The 18,866-nt window shown below is 44.7% G+C and overlaps 1 long non-coding RNA gene and 1 other non-coding gene across 4 annotated transcripts in view; both read right to left on the bottom strand.

Moving 5' to 3' along the window:
• Nucleotides 1-18,358, bottom strand: part of LOC147578870 (uncharacterized) — a 76,276-nt gene extending 57,918 nt beyond the window's left edge. Inside the window, exons 1-3 of one of the 3 annotated variants that reach the window (XR_015253280.1) lie at nucleotides 17,735-18,358; nucleotides 17,565-17,621; nucleotides 16,981-17,020 (exon numbers count right to left, since the gene is read on the bottom strand). This is a non-coding gene — a long non-coding RNA (uncharacterized LOC147578870). The remainder of the gene's footprint in view (nucleotides 1-16,980; nucleotides 17,021-17,564; nucleotides 17,622-17,734) is intronic. The other 2 variants (XR_015253278.1, XR_015253279.1) reach the window with 2 other exon arrangements.
• On the bottom strand, nucleotides 5,578-5,684 carry LOC112863970 (small nucleolar RNA U13). The gene has a single exon (XR_003223916.1). It is a non-coding gene; the product is annotated as a small nucleolar RNA U13 (small nucleolar RNA).
• Nucleotides 18,359-18,866: the final 508 nt, after the last annotated feature.

Below are 18,866 nucleotides of genomic sequence, written 5' to 3'. Positions count from 1 at the left end.
CCCAACAGGGAAAGATGCACATTGCGTCTCCTACAAGAAATTAACTACCCTTTCGACTCAGCCAATGATAAACTGTTGTCTCCAATGGACTTTCATTCAAAACAGCCCCTTCAAACCACCTCCTTCTCCAGAAAATAACATTCCTCTCCTTTGTTTGGTGGACGTGCCTACGGTTTTGCTCTAGCTTGCGTGTTCCAGATTGCAAGTCTCTCCATTCCTGAATAAACCCGTTTTCGCTGGGAAAATAACTGCTTTATTTTTAAGATTAACATTATGAAAATGCGGATCAAAACCACTGTGAGGTCTCACTACATACCTATTAGAAGGGCTGACATAAAAAAGACTGACAAGACCACGTTTTTGTCAAGGACACGGAGAACAGGAACCCCCACCTGCTGCTGGTGGGAGTGCAAAATGCCATAAACACTTTGGCAGTTTCTTCTAAAGCTAAAATGTACTTAACACACCACTCAGCAGTCCCACTTGTATTTACCCAAGAGGGAAAAAAAAACAACTCTATGTTGGCACAAAGACCTTCATGTGCTTTATTGATAACAGCCAAACCATGGAAATAGCCCAACAAATGGTGAGTGTATAACCAATCTGTGACATAGGCACATGGTACATTATTGGAGCAACTGGGTGGCTCAGTCAGTTAAGCATCTGACTCTTGATTTCGGCTCAGGTCATGATCTCATGGTTCGTGAGTTTGAGCCCCGAGTTGGGCTATGCACTGACAGCGCAGAGCCTGCTTGGGATATTCATTCTCTCTCTCTCTCTCTCTCTCTCTCTCTCTCTCTCTCTCTCTCCCCCCACCCCTCGCCTGCTCGGGTGTGCACTCTATCAAAATAAATAAATTAAAAAAAAAAAGAAAAAAGAAAGAAAAAGAAACACACTACTGAGGGGTAGAGGTAGGGCGGGTTAAAAACAAACTACTGATAAACACGACATGACCAAATCTCAAAATCGTTATGCTAAGTGGAAAAAGCCAGATGCAAAAGACTAAATACTGGATGAAATTCTAGAAAAGAGCATAAAGAAAATAAAGCAATGGAAACTCTCATACCATGCTGGAACAGAGTAAAACCATCCTGAAAAAACTTGGCCATTTCTTGCTTTGCTTTTTTAAGATTTTATTTTTTATCTTTTTTTTTCTTTAAGTTTATTTATTTTGAGAGAGAGCTAGCACAGGGAGAGCACAGGCAGAGAAAGAGGAAGAGAGAGAGAATTCCAATATACTGGCCTGATGTAGAACTCGAACTCACAAACTGTGAGACCATGACCTGAGCTGAAATCAGAGTCAGACAATTAACCGACTGAGACACCCAGTGCCCCTAAAGATTTTATTTTTAAGTAATCTCTACACCCAACGTGGGGCATGAACTCACAATTCCAAGATCAAGAGTCACATGCTCCACCAACTGAGAAAGCCAGGTGCCCCTGGCCATTTCTTATAAAGTCAATCATATACTTTTCTTCTGACCCAGCAACTCTACCTCTGGTATTTATTTAAGAAAATGAAAATATTTGTCCACAGAAAAAATGTTCACAGAGCTTTATTCATAGTAGCCAAACCTGGAAACCATTCAATTGTCCATCAACAGGCAAATGGATAAATAAACTGATACAATGGAATACTACACAATAAACATGAATATACTGTCAGGGCACGTGTGTGGCTCAGTTGGTTAAGTGGCCGACTCTTGATCTCAGCTCAGATCATGATCTCATGGTTCGTGAGTTCAATCTCCAAGTCGGGCTCTGTGCTGAAAGCATGGAGCCTGCTTAGGATTCTCTTTCACTCTCTGTCTCTCTCTCCCTCAAAAAATAAACATTAAAAAAAAGAAGATGGGGGCACCTGGGTGGCTCAGTTGCTTAAGCATCTGACTTCAGCTCAGGTCATGATCTCACACAGTTCGTGTGTTGGAGCCCTGCGTCAGGCTCTGTGCTGACAGCTCAGAGCCTGGAGCCTGCTTGGAATTCTGTGTCTCCCTCTCTCTCAAAAATAAAATACAACATTAACAACAACAACAAAAAAAGAAGGTATGTTTAAAAAAATAATAAAAATATATTGGATGAATGAGTAAAATAAAGTAAGTTGAAACAGGGATTAAGCTAGTATACGAATGTATGCCATTAGTCCTATATGCTTGCAAGAGGAGGGGTTACAGATTTGATTTTTAGCTTGTTAGCCACAGAAGCAAAGAATAGAAAACAACTGGTTACATGACTGCAGCCAAAAGATCAGAAAAAAAGTATTTCCACAATTTTTGGAACAGGGATATGAGAAAATTCACTCACTGATCCTCATGGTGGACAAGATTCTCGACAATACCCTGAGTTTACACATGGAATTCCATTAGGCTATAGTTTAAAAGGTCTTGTGAGGTAACAACAAAATGAAATTCGGTTCAAGCAGTTCCATGAGAGGTCGTGACACATCTCTAATGGTCTAGATCATTCTAAAGGCAAGCATTTGATATTCAGGGATGAATGACATCAGGGCAGATGTCACCTCCACAGAGGGCTCTTCCAGCCCCTGACATTGAGCAACCCAGGATGTCGTCACATTACCCCATTTTATTTTCCGCATAGCCCTTACCCCTGGTTGGCACTGTTTACACATTTACTGTCTAATTCTACTGACTGGAATGGCTGCTCCATGTGGATAATGACCTTAGCTTGTCTTTTTCATCATCGTATGCCTAACATGTAGTGGGTGCTCAACAAATACTCTGAATGAGAGAACAATCTATTATTTCCCACAACCACTCGATGGCAACCACATCCCTCCAACTCAGACTAAACAACACGGGGTCACCACGCATATAAAGAAAGACAGCAAACTTTGCTGGGCACACTCTCACTGCCCTGTACCAGTCCCTCAGGAGTGAATGCTGGCTTCTCAACGTTTCCAGAATCAGACTCTCCTCACACCTCCTCTGACTACTCTGGCCTCACTATATCCTGTCCAATTTTGCCAGAACCTCTTGCCAGGTCTTCCTACTCCAACCCTTGCCCCTCACTACTCCCCAGTTATTCCTAGTACGCCAGAGAGAAAGACCGAATCTTGCTGTTCCTCTGTGAACCACCCACCCGTGTGGTTCCATCTCACTGAGAGTGAAAGCCCAAATCCTCACCAGGGCCTCACGGGCCTCATGTAAGCAGGGACACTTCCTTTCTAGTCTCTCACCCAACCCAGCCCCAGGGTGTCTGTGATGCTGTGGAACTTGCCAGACTTTTTCCTATGGCCGTTCATCCTGCCTGGAATACTCTTTCCTCAGAGACCAGTTGAGCAGATTCCCTCACCTTCTTCAAGTCGATTCCAATCTCGCCACCCAATTTAAACACAGAACCCGCCCCCTCTTAAGAGCTCCCACAAACACACAGGACTTACTAGGTGGCGGGGACGGTTCTGAGCCCTTCAGCTTTCCTCCTGGGTTCCCGTGTGCCAAAACCATTTTATTTCTGCCCTTCTCCACCCCAACCCCTGCGCGGCTCCTGCACTGAAACCCTGCGTGTTTGTGAAATAGTCACCAGCCACCTGCCCAAGTCCCGGTGGCATCTCTGTGGAACGCTAACCACTAGGAACTGCTCCAAACAAAGCTCTATGTTTTCATCTGCCACCGAAAAGAGGGTGTAACTACCAATGTCACAGCTTCCTAAGGGGCCAGGAGTGCCTGGTGACGGGGAATCAGGGAATCACGTGCCTCTTGAGTAAACTTTCCTGAAGAATTCTTAGCCAAGGGAGCAACTCTTAACACTTTCTGAGACCACTATTAGTGAAAAGCCTCAGGGGCATAGCTGGCTACCTTCCTCCCCACACAACCCACCTTAAAAGCCTGGCTCTTAGAGCAGTTCTGTATTCAGAATGGCCGTCTGAGCATATTCTCAAGCAGAAGACACATCAGAGAAGTGCCCGGGAGAACTCAGAGGGCCTTGGGCTTATCCCCAGAACCCAAATACGATTCCCAGTGTTCCCAGTGGTGGCGGCAGAGAAATCTTCCAGATCCCCCAGACCTATTTCAACACAAGACACCCCTTAGTTTTATCTTCCCAATAAATAAAGACACCTTATCTTCTTTGGGCTTCACAGACCTAATCCCTTCATCTTTCTTCTTGGGTTCCATGTTCCAAAAACATTTTACTCTCTGTTCTCCACAGGGCTTAAAGGCTCCCATCCGCCTCCTCAGATCTGGTTAGTAGTGGAATTCTCAAGTGACCAGAAGTGAACATCCTCATGGTTCTTTTCTAATCCTTGTTCAAATTCTATGCCATCTTTTATTTCACTGTATTTTTTTTTTTTTTGATGCTTATGTATTTTTGAGAGAGAGAGAGAGAAGGAGAGAGAGAGAGAGCACAAGCAGGGGAGAGGCAAAGAGCAAGGGAGACACAGAATCTGCAGCAGGCTCCAGGCTCAGCTGTCAGCACAGAGCCCGACACGGGGCTTGAACCCTCGAACTGTGAGGTCATGACCTGAGCTGAAGTCAGACGCTTAACCGACTGAATCACCCAGGCGCCCCTCACTGTATTATTTCAACAGGTACTGGAACTAAGCTGTTCATCTCACAAAGCAACGCTAATAATGTTTCTGTAAAGCACTTCATAGTTTACAGAGTATTTTTTTTTATATTCCTTCTGTCACTTGAGGCAAACAAGATGTCACACATCTGCTAGAGAACACACCATTAACAATGAACACTTTTTCTCGACCTCTGAATTACAGATACAGAGTTGGATGGACCAGAGCGGTGGGGGCAGGGGGTGGGGGCGGTAGTTCTAAAGTTCATTTGTATTATTAATTTATCACAATTCAGGACAAAGAACTGGACTTTTAACTTTGCAGGAACAAGATTTTATTATTTTAATGTTTATTTATTTACAGAGAGAGAGAGAGAGAGAGTGAGTGAGTGAGTGAGGGGGAAGGGATAGAAAGAAAGGGAGAGAGATCAGGCAGATTCCATGCTCATAGCAGAGCCCAGATTGAGGCTCAATCCCACGAACATAAGATCATGACCTGAGCCGAAATCAAGATTTGGCACTTAACTGGGCCATCCAGGTGCTCCAAGATTTTATTTCTTATTTTATTTATTTTATTTCTTCTAAGTTTATTTATTTTGAGAGGGGGGAGGGACAGAGAGAGAGAGAGAGAGAGAGAATCCCAAACAGGCTTCCTATTGTTAGTGCAGAGCCCCATGTGGGGCTTGACCCCATGACCCCGAGATCATGACCTGAGCAGAAATCAAGAGTCAGAAACTTAACTAACTCAATCACCCAGGTGCCTCTATTATCTTTTTTAATAGGCTCTACGTTCAATGTGGGGTTTGAACTCACGACCCTGAGATCAAGAGTTGCATGCTCTACCAACTGAGACGGCCAGATATCCCAGAAACAATCTTTTATATTTCTTTTATATTTCCCTGTCTTTCAAAAGGCACATGGTAAATACTCATTAAAATATTTTTTGATTGCTTAGAGTTGTATAATTCCCACAGCCCTCTTTTTACTTCACTAAATGGGTAGCTCTAATGGGGATACTTAAACTTGTTTATGAGCTTCTAGATACATTTGTTTCCACATCAGACAGGTAATGTGCCAGTGCCATAATAAGGTTTGAGGGAAGCACATCTCACACAATAACAGCATGAACTCTCAATCATCACATCTATGACCCACAAAAGGTTCTACAAAAATTTTTTATTAGACTTCTAATTTTTAGAGTTTTAGGTTCAAAGCTAAATTGAGTGGAAAGAGGGGCGCCTGGGTGGTTCAGTCAGTTAAGAATCCGACTTCGGCTCAGATCATGATCTCATGGTCCATGAGTTCGAGCCCCATGTCAGGCTCTGTATTGACAGCTCAGAATCTGGAGCCTGCTTCAGACTCTGTGTCCCCCCTCTCTCTCTGCCCCTATCCCGCTCATACTCTATCTCACTCGGTCTCTCAAAAATAAATGTGAAAAAATTTTTAATAAAAAATAAATTGAGTGGAAAGTACAGAGATTTCCTATACGCCCCTGGCCCGCATACATTCATGGCTTCCCCCATTGTGAACATGTCCCACCAGAGCAGTACATTTGTTATAACTGATGAACCTACATGGACACATCATTATCATCCTAACTCCACAGTTTACTTAGGGCTTACCCTTGGTGTTGTACATTCTGTGAGTTTAGACAAAAGTATGACATGCATCCACCATTATAGCATCACATGGAATACTTTCACTGCCTTAAAAATCCTCTGTGCCCTTGTCTCTTCATCTCTCCCTCCCCCTAACAACCACTGATCTTTTATTGTCTCCATGGTTTTACCTATTCTAGAATGTCATATAAGTGGACTCATACAGCACGTAGTCTTTTCAGATTGGCTTCTTTCACTTAGTTACACACATTCAAGGTTCCTCCATTGTCTTTTCATGGCTTGCTAGACCGTTTCTTTTTAGCACTGAATAATATCCCATTGTCCGGATGGACCACAGTTTATCTCTCCATTTGCCTTTTGGCAACTACGAAGAAAGACACTTATGAACGTCCATATGCAAGTTTTTGTGTGGCCACAAGCTTTCAACTCCTTTGACTGGACACCAAGAAGTACAATTGCCAGACGGTAGGGTTAGGTTATGCTTAGTTTTGTTAGAAACCATCCAACTGTCTTCCAAATTGAATGTACCATTTTGCATTCCCACTACCAGTGAATGAAAGTTCCTGCTGTTCCGTATCCCTGCCAGCATTTGCTGTCAGTATTCTACATTTTGGCGATTCCAATGGGTGTATACTGGCACCTCGTTTTTTTGCAGTTCATTGCTGTTACATGATGTAGGGCATCTTTTCATATGCTTACTTGCCATCTGTTGTGTCTATTAAGATCTCTGGCCCATTTTAAAATTCAGGTTAGTTTCTTATCATTGCATTTTAAGAGTTCTTTTTGTATTGTGGATCTTGGTCCTTTATCAGAGATGTCCTTTGCAAATATTTTCTCCCAGTCTGGCTCTTCATTCTCTTGACAATGTCCTTTGTAGAGCAAAAATTCTTAATTTTAATGAAGTCCAGTTTCTCAATTCTTTCTTTCATGGATCACTCCTTTGTTGTATCTAGAAAGTCATCACCATGGGGTGCCTGCCTGGCTCAGTGGGTAGAGCGTGGGACTCGATCTCAGGGTTGTAAGTTCAAGCCCCACAATGGGTGGAGATTACTTTTAATAAATAAATAAAAATCTTGGGGCGCCTAGGTGGCTTAGTTGGTTAAGTGTCTGACTCTTGATTTTGGCTCAAGTGAACATGTCACAGTTGCGAGACTGATCCCCTCTGCTATCAGTGCAGAGCCTGCTTAGGATTCTCTCTTCTTCTCTTTCTGCCCCTCCCCTGCTCATGTGCTCTTACCTTCTCTCTCAAGAAGAAAAAAGTTAAAAAAGTCATCACCATCTCCACAATCATCCATATTTTTACCCTATGCTATCTCCTAGGGGTTTTATAGCTTTGCATTTTACATTTAAGTCTACGATTCATTTCAAGTTAAATTTTGTCAAGGATTGAGGTGCCTGGGTGGCTCAGCCAGTTAATCATCCAACTCTTGATCTCAGCTCAGGTCATGATTTCAAGGTTCATGGGTTCGAGCCCCCCATAGGGCTCTGGGCTAATGGTCCAGAGCCTGCTTAAGATTCCGTCTCTCCTTCTCTCTGCCCCTCCCCTGCTTGTGCTCTCGCTCTCTCACAAAATAAATAAATAAATAAACTCAAGAAAAATTAAAAAAAAAAAAATAAGTTGTCAAGGATGTATGGTCTATGTCTAGATTCTTTTTTTTTTTTTTTTTTTTTTGCATATGGATGCCCAATTGTTCTACACCATTTGTTGAAAAGGCTACCTTTGCTCTATTGCATTGCCTTTCTCCTTGGTCAAGGAGTCAACTGTTTTTATGTGGGTCTATTTCTGGGCTTTCCATTCTGTTCCATTGACCTATTTGTCTATTCCTCACCAATACCACATTGGCTTGATTACTGTAGCTTTCTAGGAAGTCTTGAAGTTGGGTGGTATCAGTCCTCTGGAGATGGAGAAACCAAAAGACTCCATAAAACTCTGCTCTTTGCCAGGTGCCTGGGTGGCTCAGTCAGTTAAGCATCTCACCTCGGCTCAGGTCATGATCTCGTGGTTTGTGGGTTTGAGCCCCGTGTCGGGCTCTGTGCTGACAGCTCGGAGCCTGGAACCTGCTTCGGATTCTGTGTCTCCCTCTCTCTCTGCCCCTTCCCCACTCATTCTCTCTCAAAAATAAACAAACATTAAAAAAAATTTTTTTTAATCTGCTTTTTGCTCCTTTTCCCACTTCCAATCTTGCTAGGACCTGCACACCTCACTTCACACAAGCCTCATAATGCACATAGTGGACATCCTCCTTGTAAGGGACAAGGAGTTGATGATTTCTTTAGAATAGACAACATCTAAAGGAGGACCAGTTGAGAACGACCAACAGAACCATCATATGCGTATTCCAGACCACAGGTGCTAGACATCTCAATGCCAAAACCCTCTGGCGCCAAGGAATAACACTTGAGCCTTTGTCTTTGTTCTAACAGGTTCCTTGATGCCTGAGAGGGCACATACACCAGACTATAAGCCTCAGTCAAAACCCCAGATCCTGAGCAAAGATGAGACCCTCTCCTTTCCTCTCTCAGTCTCCCAGACACTCTGTACCTGCACTCTCTTTGCACCTTCAGTAAACTCTCCTCTCACCTCCTGCTGGCCTGCATTGGATCTCTACCCTGCGTGCAGCTAGGCATCCTCTCGGCTGGTCCTGTAGGAACCCCTTTAGATCCTTGGACCTGGTCTGCCCGCATCGCTCAGACTTTGCTCTTTTTCTTTTTCATGTTTATTTATTTGGGGGGGGGGGGCAGAGAGAGGGAGACACAGAATCGGAAGCTGGCTCCAGGCTCTGAGCTGTCAGCACAGAGCCCGACACAGGGCTCGAACTCATGAACCGTGAGACCACAACCTGAACTGAACTCGGACGCTTAACCAACTGAGCCACCTGGGTGCCCCTGACTTTGTTCTTTCTCAATGCTTAGTTATTCTTTTTGCCTCTACATACAAACTTTAGAATCCACAAAAGAACTTGTGGGATCTTGAGATTGAACTGAATCTATAGATCAAGTTGAAAAGAACGGACATCTTGAGAATATGGAGTCTTTCCATCCATAAACATGAAATATCTCTCCCTTTACTTAATCTTTAAAATCTTTCATGAGTTTCGCAATTTTCCTCATACAGATCTTATAGGATATAAATTTTTAAAATGCAACTGATGTATTCAATATGGAGTTTGTCCGTGTAATTGCGGTCTTTGAGGTCAGGGCCATGTCTGTTTTGTTTTGTTTTGTTTTTTAAAGTTTATTTATTATTGAGAGAGAGAGAGAGAGAGGCAGAGCGTGAACAGGGGAGGGGCAGAGAGAGGGGGAGACACAGAATCTGAAGCAGGCTCCAGGCTCCAAGCTGTCAGCACAGAGCCCAATGCAGGGCTCAAACTCACAAACCGCGAGATCACAACCCGAGCGGAAGTTGGACACTGAACCGACTAAGCCACCCAGGTGCCCCTGAGCCATGTCTGTTTTTAAGCAGCAGATGGTCATGACAACATCTGCAGGTGTGGGTATGGGAAATGCTGATGAAGAGGAAGAGAATCTGATGGATTCCTTTAGAATCTGGATTCTAGTCCCAGCTCAGCCACTAACTTGCTGTATGACCTCTGGCAAAAGATTTCCCTTTCTAAGACTTAATGAAGGGGTTAGGCTAGACAGTGGATCCTGAAACTGACCCAGGGCTCAACTCCCAGATACTTTTTTCAATAGGGTCTCGGGTGGGACGTGGGGAAATCTGTAGAATTAAAATCTTTGCTGACTTGTTTGGAGTAAAGGCTCCCAACTTTTCACAATTCATGGGGCAGCCGGTGTTTCAGTAATTGTTTCATGACTCCCTAGGTCTCCAGAAATACCTAACAGTTCTGTTCATTAAGCAGATAAGCCCAAACAAACTCAGTATTTCTGTCCCAAGAACTGAATGCCTGTTTAGCACCGCACACCTCCTCAAACCTCGGAATCAGGAATCATTTCTGGTTCCACATCATGCACAATACTTTTTATCACAACAACATCTAACAAACTCAGCTTTGCAGACACAGGATGGCACCTAAAGGAATGCAGTGTGAGCTCCTGCTGAAACTACCTCAAGCCGGCAGCTTTGTGCAGCACCAGACAGATGTCACTTGTGTTATGGGCTCAACTGCATCCCAACCTCTTTAAATCTGTGACTGTGACTGTATTTGGAGACAGGGCCAAGATATAATCAAGGTAGGGGCACCTGGGTGACTCAGTTGGTTGAGCATATGATTTTGGCTCAGGTCATGATCTCACAGTTTGTGAGTTCAAGCCCCTTGTCGGACTTTGAGTTGACAACACAGAACCTGCTCAGGATTCTCTCTCTCCCTCTCTCTCTGCCCTTCTCCTGCTCTCTCTTTCTCTCTCTCTCAAAAAATAATAAACATTAAAAAAAAAGATATAATCAAGGTAAAATGAAGTCATGTAGGGGGGCCCTATGACTGGTATCCTTATAAGAAGAGATTAGGACACAAACACGTGCGCACAGATGAATGACCATGGGAGGACACAGCGAGAAGCTGGCATCTGCACGCCCAGGAGAGAGGCCTCCGAAGAAAGAAAACCTGCCGACACTCTGATCTTGGACTTCCGGGCTCCAGAAAAAGTAAACTTCTGCTGTTTATGCCACACAGTCTGTGGCACTTTGTTACAGCAAACTAACACGCTAGAGTCAGCCAGGAAATTTCCATTCAACAGAAATACACATTTCTGCCCTTTAGGTCACGGTCTCATGGTTTGCAAGATGAAGCCCCACGCTGGGCTCTGCACTGACAACACGGGATCCTGCTTGGGATTCTCTCTCTCCCTCTCTCTCTCTCTCTGCCCCTCCCCTGCCAGTTCTCTCTCTCTCCCTCTCTCTAAATAAACAAGCTTAAAAATATATATTTCTGCCCTAATAGTGCACCTGATTCTTTGCTTCAGCAGATACCAATAAGCAGTCAGAGGAGGTGCCTGAGGCCAGTGATTTAGGTACCCACTGGGAGGTAGTAGTGACATCTAGGACAAAGTCAACCAAGAACTGGAGAAGGGTGCTAGCAGTGGGAACGCAGCAAGTGGACATATGGAGATATATATTATAGGTGAGAAGTTCTGCTTCTTTGCAGAATTTGCAGAAGGAGTTGTGAGTGGCAGAGAGCAGAATCAAGGCTAATTCCTAACTTTTGGTTAATAATGTAGTTCTATTTCTATTGTGACTACAATCTTTCATTCCACGATTGTAATTAAGAGCCTGCAAAACACCGTGCAATGTCCAAGGTGCTGGGACGCAGAGGTGGGAAAGATAAGGTGTCTGCTCTCACTTAATTAAGAGTGTGGGTACAGGTTTCCCCAGAACTAGAACACATGGTTAAAATTTTGTTTGGAACCACAAAAGATCCTGAATAGCCAAGCAAATCTTGAAAAAGAAGAGCAGGCTGGCACTATCACAATCCCAGATTTCAAGATATACTACAAAGCTGTGGTAATTAAAACAGTACGGTGTGGACGCAAAAAATGGACACACAGATCAACGGTAAAGAGTTATGAGCACATGGGGCGCCTGGATGGCTTGGTAGGTAGAGCATGCGACTCTTGATCTTGTGGTTGTGAGTCTGAGCTCCACACTGGGTATAGAGATTACTTAAAAATAAAATCTTGGGGGGGGGGGGGCACCTGGGTGGCTCAGTCAGTTAACCATCCAACTTTGGCTCAGGTCATGACGTCATGGCTCGTGAGTTCAAGCCCTGCATGGGGCTGTCTGCTGTCAGCAGAGTCCACTTCAGACTCTCTCTGTGCCCCTCTCTCTCTGCCTCTCCCCTGCTCATTCTCTCTCAAAAATAAACAAACATTTAAAAATAAATTAAGTAGGGGCGCCTGGGTGGCGCAGTCGGTTAAGCATCCGACTTCAACCAGGTCACAATCTCGCGGTCCGTGAGTTCGAGCCCCGCATCAGGCTCTGGGCTGATGGCTCAGAGCCTGGAGCCTGTTTCCGATTCTGTGTCTCCCTCTCTCTCTGCCCCTCCCCGTTCATGCTCTGTCTCTCTCTGTCCCAAAAATAAAAATAAAACGTTGAAAAATAAATAAATTAATTAATTAATTAAGTATATTAAATTAAGAAAAAAAAAAGGAATAGAGAACCTGGAACAAAATCCACACATATGCTTAATTAATCTACAACAAAAGAGGCAAGGATATTCAATGGGCAAAAGATGATCTCTTCATTAAATGTACTGGGAAAACTGGATATCTACATGCAAAAGAATGAAACTGGACCACTTTCTTACACAATACACAAAAATAAACTCAAAATGAATTAGAGATCCAAATGTGAGACCTGAAACCATAAAACTCTTAGAAGAAAGCAGAAGCAGTTAATTTCTTTGATAATGACACTAGCAACATTTTTCTGGATAAGATTCCTCAGGCAAGGGAAACAAAAGCAAAAATAAACTATTGGGATTACACCAAAATAAAAAGCTATTGTTGCACAGAGAGGGAAACCATCAACAAAAGGAAAAGGCAACCTACTGAATGGGAGAAGATATTTGCAAATGATATATCCCATAAGGGATTAATACCCAAAATATATAAAGAATATAACTCAAAGCTAAAACAAAACAAAAATCCCAAAAATCCAATTAAAAATGATCAGGGGAGGGGCGCCTGGGTGGCGCAGTCGGTTAAGCGTCCGACTTCAGCCAGGTCACGATCTCGCGGTCCGTGAGTTCGAGCCCCGCGTCAGGCTCTGGGCTGATGGCTCAGAGCCTGGAGCCTGTTTCCGATTCTGTGTCTCCCTCTCTCTCTGCCCCTCCCCCGTTCATGCTGTGTCTCTCTCTGTCCCAAAAATGAATAAACGTTGAAAAAAAAAATTAAAAAATTAAAAAAATTAAAAAAAAAAAAATGATCAGGGGAGGGACGCCTGCGTGGATCAGTCCAGCTCTTGGTTTTAACTTGGTTTTAACTCAGGTCATGATCTCAGAGTTCGTGAGTTCAAGCCCCTTATCAGGCACTGAGCTGACAGTGCAAAGCCTGCTTGGGATTTCTCTTTCCTTCTCTCTCTGCCCCTCCCTGGCTTGCTCTCTCCCTCCTTCCCTCTCTCTTTCAAACAAACAAACAAACAAACAAACAAACATTTAAAAACTGGGCAGGGGTGCCTGGCTAGCTCCGTTGGTAGAGCATGCTCAACTCTTGACCTTGGGGTTGTGAGTTAGAACCCCATGTTGGATTTACAGATTAAGAAAATTAAAATTTAAAAAAATGGGCAGAGGACCGGAATAGACATTTTTCCAAAGAAAACATACAGATGGCCAACAGACAAATGGAAAGATGCTCAATATCACTCATCATAGGGAAATACAAAACAAAACCACAACGAGGTATCACCTTACACCTGTCAGAATAGCTAGCGTAAAAAAGACAAGAAGGGGCACCTGGGTGGCTCAGTTAGTTAAGCATCCAGCTCTTGATTTTGGCTCAGATCATGATCTCACAGTTTGTGAGATTGAGCCCACATCAGGCTCTGTGCAGATAGCATGGAGCCTGCTGAACAGTCTCTCTCCTTCTCTCTTTGCCCCTCCCCTGCTCATGTGCATGCACTCTCTCTGCCTCTCTTTCTCAAAATAAATAAATAAACATTTTTTTTTTAAGACAAAAAATAGGGGCACCTGGGTGGCTCAGTTGGTTAAGCGTCTGACTTCAGCTCAGGTCATGCATGATCTCTTGGTTTGCGAGATGGGGCCCTACGTTAGTTGTGCAGAGCCTGCTCGGGATTCTCTCTCTGCCCCTTCCCCACTTGCACTCTCTCAAAATAAATAAACAAACTTTAACATGTATATGTGTGTATATATATACATATATACATACATATTAAAATAGATATGTATGTATATAAAATACATATGTATATATACATACATACATATTAAAGCACTTGGAATAGTGGCTAACAAGAGTAAGCATTCGATAAGTCTTAGCTATTACAATTCAGGGAAGCAGAAAATAAATAAACACTAAATAGTATATTGTGGTAAGTTCAATGAAGATACTTTAAGTTTTTTTTTTAATTTTAATTTTTTTTATTATTTATTTTTGAGAGGGAGAGAGAAAGACAGAGCACGAGTGGGGGAGGCGCAGAGAGAGAGGGAGACACAGAATCCAAAGCAGGTTCCAGGCTCTGAGCTGTCAGCACAGAGCCCCTTGCGGGGCTGGAACCCACAAGCTACGAAATCATGACCTGAGCTGAAGTCGGATGCTTTAAGATTTTTTTTTTTTAATGTTTATTTATTTTTGAGACAGAGAGAGACAGAGCATGAATGAGGGAGGGTCAGAGAGAGAGGGAGACACAGAATCTGAAGCAGGCTCCAGTCTCTGAGCTGTCAGCACAGAGCCCGACGCAGGGCTCGAACTCACGGACTGTGAGATCATGACCTGAGCCGAAGTTGGCCGCTTAACCGACTGAGCCACCCAGGCGCCCCAGTACAAACCAGACCCGACCCTGCTTAGCTTCTGAGATCAGACAAGATCGGGCGTGTTCAGGGTGGTGTGGCCATAGATTCAATGAAGAAAACTTTAAGAGGTGATACGGTAGAGAGCTTCACAAACTACATTGGGTGCTCAGGAAAGGCCTTTCTGAGGAGACATTTGAACTGAAACCTAAATGGCAAGAAGCAGCCAGACATGAGAGTATCTAGGAAAAGAACATTCTAGAAAGAAACTACAAGTGCAAATTCCCCAAGGCAAGAACAAGCTTGGCATGTTCCAGCGACAGAAAGAAGGGGCAGTAGGGCTAAAATTCAATGAGAAAGGAACAAAATGAAATGGGCTAGGCAGGTAGCTGACAGATCATATAGGCCCCTATAACTCAAGGTAAGGAATCAGATTTTAAGAGTGATGAAGGAACCAGGCACGTGTTTTAAGAAGGAGGAGGGCATCGTTTGATTTATATTTTATTTTTGCAGCTTCTATGCATTTTCATTTTTATTCTTCGTAAGTAATCTCTACGCCCGACGTGGGGCTCAAACTCAGGACCCCAAGGTCAATAGTCTCATGCTCTACCCATTGAGCCAGCCAGGTGCCCCTGATTTATATTTTAAAGAGATCATTCAGGCTGTTAGGTGAAGAATAGGTTTTCAGTTGGCAAGTGAAGACACTGGGAAAAGAGGCATCTACTGTAGGACCACAGGCAGGAAATGATGGTGACTCATCCGGGGTAGGAGGGTAAGGAGGTAAGAGGGCAGATTTGGGATGTGTCTGAGATACAAATCAACCAGACTGGTACTTTATACGGCAATTTCCGCTGTACAAAGATCTGGATAGTCTGCCTAATACTAGTCACAGGTGTTTATGTCTGCAACATAGATTTAGATTTGCAGCCTTAAGGCTTTAGATTCAGACAGACGTGGATTTGAACTCTGGCTCTATCACTTAGTCACTGTGTGACCTTACACAAGTCACCTGCATAGCCTCCTACCCCGTAAAATGGGGATAATGAGATTTAGCTCAAAGATAATGCACACACAGCCCCCCACACAGGAAGAGCTCAACGGATGAGAGCTGTTAGCATTTTTATCAGTTACTGGACACCTTCACGTTCATTCCAATTAACTAACTGCAATAGTTCTTTTCCTGACCTCCCTGCTTCCAGTTCCACCTGCTCCAATCCATCCTCAACTCTGCCGTAGGACTTCACCTAAAGTATATACCCATCCTGTCACTTCCCTTTCAAACACTGTAGTGGCTCCCACTGCCCACAGATTAAAACTCAAATGTCTTAGAATAACATCCAAGGCCCTTCAGACTCGGAACTGTGCCTCGCCCACCTATTCAGCCCCCTTCCCACAGCCTGGCTTATAGCCATGTCAGAATTTCCACCTGATGTTTTTTTATAAGTAACAGCTAATTGGTCCAAGTGTCGGATCAATGGTTAGTGCCATTAATCACTATGTGTGCATCTATCACAGGAAACCAATGGCATTTTCAGACTTAATTGTCACCAGTGGGAAAAAATGCTCTTGCAACTCAATTTGTCATACAAGTGCCACATTCTGTGCTCTGCACCAACCTTTTGAAGAGGTCAGGACTATATTAAAGGAATTGCTGCTGTTGGTATCCCCACAACACCCATCATATTTAGAAAGGGGGGGCATAACATTCCCGTGGACTTCCACATGCTTATCTCCTGTCCTACATGAGGGAGTGGACTATTTCCTTTGAATGCTTGCTAATAGATTGCAAGCAATCAATAGATTGCTAATAGATTGCTAAGGTGATCGGCTGAAATGAGCAAAAGGCACGACTGCCTGTCATGAGGATTCAATAAAATACTCAAAAGCACCTGGCGTAAGTAGATGTTCGTTAAATATTTGTTGTCTCTGAACCCGGATCAACAATGTGAAAAGTGTGGTTTAGTGAAAAGTTGTTCTGGCTCCAAGAAGGCTGGTTTACTTAGCCTTCCTCAGCTTAAGTCTCATTTCTAAAAAAGATAAGAACTCCTCCTGCCTTTTAAGTGTGTTGTGAGGATAAAAGTGGTTACAGGATAAATGAAAACATTTAGCCCAGAAAACACCTGGTATCCATCACAGACATTAGGAAACAGAGTGCCCATCTTCCCTTTAACAGACCCATAGGGACTGAAAAAAATTGCATCTCTCGGGGTGTCTGTCGTGTTTGTGAGGACAGACTGCCTGCCACCTGTGTAGACCTCTCCCCATGTATTATGAAATATACTCCTCAAAAACGGGCATTTGATAAGCGTCTACCAATTAACTTTATACATCCTGAAATGGTTATCACCACATTAACTGCCAGTATTTCCTAAATAAACAGTTTAGGTTCCTTTAACTGATACTTCAAAATCCCTACTTACATTTCTCATGTTCATTCCAAACATTTGCTAGGAGGTGGACCTGTCAATAGGAAGGACAAAATTATTATTATTTATCACCAATGCCCTCAAAATAATTGTTACTTAGGAGGACCCAAAACAGTTGGAATATTCAGAATGCAACAACTCCCCATCTGACTCCCTCTCAGTTGTGACTTTGCCTGAAGGACTCATCGCAGCACAGCCAAGACCCGAAAGAAATATTAAAAATAATAGCTGTGTCGTAGCAGTTTGGGTTGCGTGGGTACAGTTTGTTAACAGTCGGGAAGGGCAAGCAGATTCAGCAAAAGTATTTTAAACTAGCAGATGATGAGGTCCCAGGATGTTCGAGTTCTTGAGTTTTATGCTCATCCAAGGCAGTTATCCTGAAAAACCTTTGACTTATTCAATATAATGCTCTATCACTGCTATCACTGCTCCCTGATCTAACAAAACTCTCTAGAACACAATGTCTTCATCTTCCAAGGAGGCTAATAAAAAAGCTTACTAGGGGAGTTAATTGTGAGGCATTACCTACGACAACGTAATTGAAAGTGCTTTTTTATGCGTTGCAAAGCACTACTTACATATTAGTCATTAGTTTTCCTAAGTCCAGCCATTTTTACGGTGGAGGAAAGTGTAGCCTACTAAGAAAAAAAAAAAGATAAAAGTCTTCCCACGGGCGATTAGGGCTGAGCTCGCCCGGTTATTGCCACTCATCAAACCCTTCCAGGTTTTCAAATCCTGTTTCACATACACGTTTTCCTCATCCTGGCGCAGTGCGGGCCAGGAGCCACATGTCCCAGGTTCGTATCCCAGCTCTGCCTCTTCCACAATTCCAGGACACATGCTTGTATCCCGTGTGCCTCGGCTGCCCCCTCGGGAAGGAAGAGGCGGTGACTGCTCCTGGCCAGCCCGGGGTGCTTAATAATGGCAGTTATCCTCCGTCAGCCCAGTTATCACTCCCTTTCTGTTTCCCCTCCCCCCACCCCCGCACAGTGATTGCAATCAAGGCCGGGACACTGCAAGTCCCAGTCGCTCCAGGCCCGGCGCTGGGCTAATTGCTCTGGCCGGGCGCAGCCCCCCACCTCCGAGTACCTAAGACAAAAGGGGGAGGGGTCTCGCCGCCCCCGCCCCCACGGCGGAACCCGGGGGCGGTGTCCCAGCTCTGCCGGCCCCCAGCTCAGTGGTTCTCCAGGGCCTGGTGGCCCGCTACACCCCCCGGCGCCTCCCACCTACACGGCCGGCACTGACTGCCCCCCCCCCCCCGGCCTGGGCCCCGGTGCCCAGGCGAGCCCGCGCCGCGCTCCTTCGCGCTCCGGCCGGACTCGCTCCCCAAAGGGCTTCAGCCTTCCAGCCCCGGGGAGGGGCCGGCCGCCCGCCGGGGGCGGGGCAGGCGGGGCTGCCGGCGGTTGACGCTCGGAACCTGCGCGCGCCCCAAGCCACGTGGCCGCGGGCCCCGCCCCCGCCCCGCCTTTCGGGGCTTGGAATTGGCGGGGCCTGGGAGACCACCACCTCACCCCTCCGCTTTTACCTCCACAACGTACCAGTGGAGCGCCAGGGGCTGGATCTGCCCGTTGTCGTCCCATTTTGCAGAGGAGGCAAACTGAGGCCTGCCCAGAGTCACAGGTGGCTCGGCAGGGTCAAAGCTGTTAGCACCTTGTGGGCCCGAGGTCACGACCAGAAAGAGTTAGGCTCCTTTCCTTTAGATCACATTGGAATGGAAGTTCCATGAGGACAGGAACTGTGCCACCCTCCTTGCCCCTTCTCCCAGAGGTCTTGTAAAATAATTGGGGGAAGCCCAGCAGACGTGGGGGATTTGGTATAGAAAAGAGCACCCAACCTGCAAATCAGTGATTGGGGGGAATTAATCGATCCAATTTATGGGT

This window comes from Puma concolor, chromosome B4, assembly GCF_028749965.1.
Source record: "Puma concolor isolate L17-30 chromosome B4, mPumCon1.1.hap2, whole genome shotgun sequence".
Lineage (NCBI taxonomy): Eukaryota > Metazoa > Chordata > Mammalia > Carnivora > Felidae > Puma > Puma concolor.
Note: the sequence above shows the minus strand (reverse complement) of the source record. Positions and strands in the feature narration are given on the sequence as shown.